This window comes from Bison bison, unplaced genomic scaffold, assembly GCF_000754665.1.
Source record: "Bison bison bison isolate TAMUID 2011002044 unplaced genomic scaffold, Bison_UMD1.0 scf7180017864080, whole genome shotgun sequence".
Lineage (NCBI taxonomy): Eukaryota > Metazoa > Chordata > Mammalia > Artiodactyla > Bovidae > Bison > Bison bison.
The window spans coordinates 2275745-2277302 of NW_011494652.1; the positions used below are offsets into that span (position 1 = coordinate 2275745).

General features: G+C 59.6%; 1 protein-coding gene across 1 annotated transcript in view; it reads right to left on the minus strand.

The window, feature by feature from the left end:
• Positions 1–1558, minus strand: part of ANO1 (anoctamin 1, calcium activated chloride channel) — a 75644-nt gene that overhangs the window by 17635 nt on the left and 56451 nt on the right. The gene's annotated exons all lie outside the window — the stretch shown is intronic.

Genomic DNA, 1558 nt, shown 5'->3' on the forward strand with positions numbered 1-1558 from the left:
CCCCCGGGGGGCCAGGGGCCGCTTAGCCCTAAGGCTGCAGGTTCTCTGACTCTGGAGTGACACGGCCTCATCTTAGACAGACAGGCTGGGGGAGAGCTGTGGAGGTGCAGGTGGGGTGGGGGAGAGGGCCGGTCAGGCCCAGCAGGGACTTGACTTCTTCCGCCTCATCCCAGCTGAGTCAGCCTGGAGGCGGAGACCAGTGGGCATGGGGTGGGCTGCTCCCTGGTGGGCAAGGCGGGGGGACCTGTTCCAGGAATTTCATTTCATCAAACCCCCCAGAGGACCCTGAACTCTCCAGCCACCAGGAAAATGGAAATCTGGGGAAACGAACGACCGTGGTCTCCCAGTTGATCACAGGCTGCGGTTCTTGGTGTCTACCTCCCACGGGGTCAGGTGGCCGGCAGTGGAGACCCTCCTCCAAGACCCCAGGATGAGTGTCAACAGGCAGGCAGGGGGCAGGCCTGGGTGGGTGGGGGGTGCCCACAGGGCAGGGAGCTGCCTGCCTGCCTCTGGTTCAGCCCGGAGTCGATTCTGGGACAAAACGGAGGACTCCATGGGACCCCACATGGTCTCCTTGTTGAGAGTCTCAGGGCTGTTTCTGCACTGTCATCTGAGAAGCTGGGAGTGACTCATTGCCCACGGGGCTAGTGCATGTACTACTAAAGGGAACTGCTCCTGCGCTCCAAGGCCACCCGGCCCCAATCGCCTCACCCTGCAGAGCAGTCCCTGGCTGGTTCGCCCAGGTGCCTGTTAAAATGCAGAGTCCTGGGTCCTACTCCAACACACTGGGTATGGGCCCCGGGAACCTGCATTTAAGATAAGCTATCCATGGTGGTCAGGGGGCACGACACTTGGGAAACCCTTTACACGAGTCTCCATCTTCACTTGTCGGTTCATTCAGTGAACACGCGCTGAACACCCACTGTATACCTGGACCTGCTCTAGGTGGAGGGGGCACAGCGGTGAAGAGTAAAAAAAAAAACCCCAAAGGCCAGCTTTCACAGAGCGTCAGTTCCACAGGAGAGACAGATGGAGGGGGAGCGAGAGAGTGCCGGGAACTAGAGATGTCAGCTGTGGGGAGAAGCAGAGAGCAGGGCCGGGCTGCCCCGTCACACACTGCGGGAAGACCCCTCTGGTGGGGGACGTTCTGAGCAGAGCCCTGGAGGAAAGGAGTGAGTGATGCACCAGGGGAGCAAATTCCAGGCAGGACGCAGCTGGTGCAAAGGCCCTGAGGTAGGCGTGACTTCTATGCGTTCGGGTAACAGCAAAGAGAGGGCTTCCCTGGTGGCTCAGCAGTAGAGAACCCGCCTGCAATGCAGGAGATGTGGATTCAGTCCCTGGGTCGGGAAGATGCCCTGGAGAAGGAAATGACAACCCACTCCAGTATTCTTGCCTGGGAAATCCTATGGACAGAGGAGCCTGGTGGGCTATAGTCCATGAGGTCACAAAGAGTTGGACACGAGTGAGTGACTGGACAACAACAGCAACACCAGCAAGAAGGCCAGTGTAGCCCAAGTGGGAGAGGGGTGGGGAGGGAGGTGGTGTCTGGGAGGCTCCA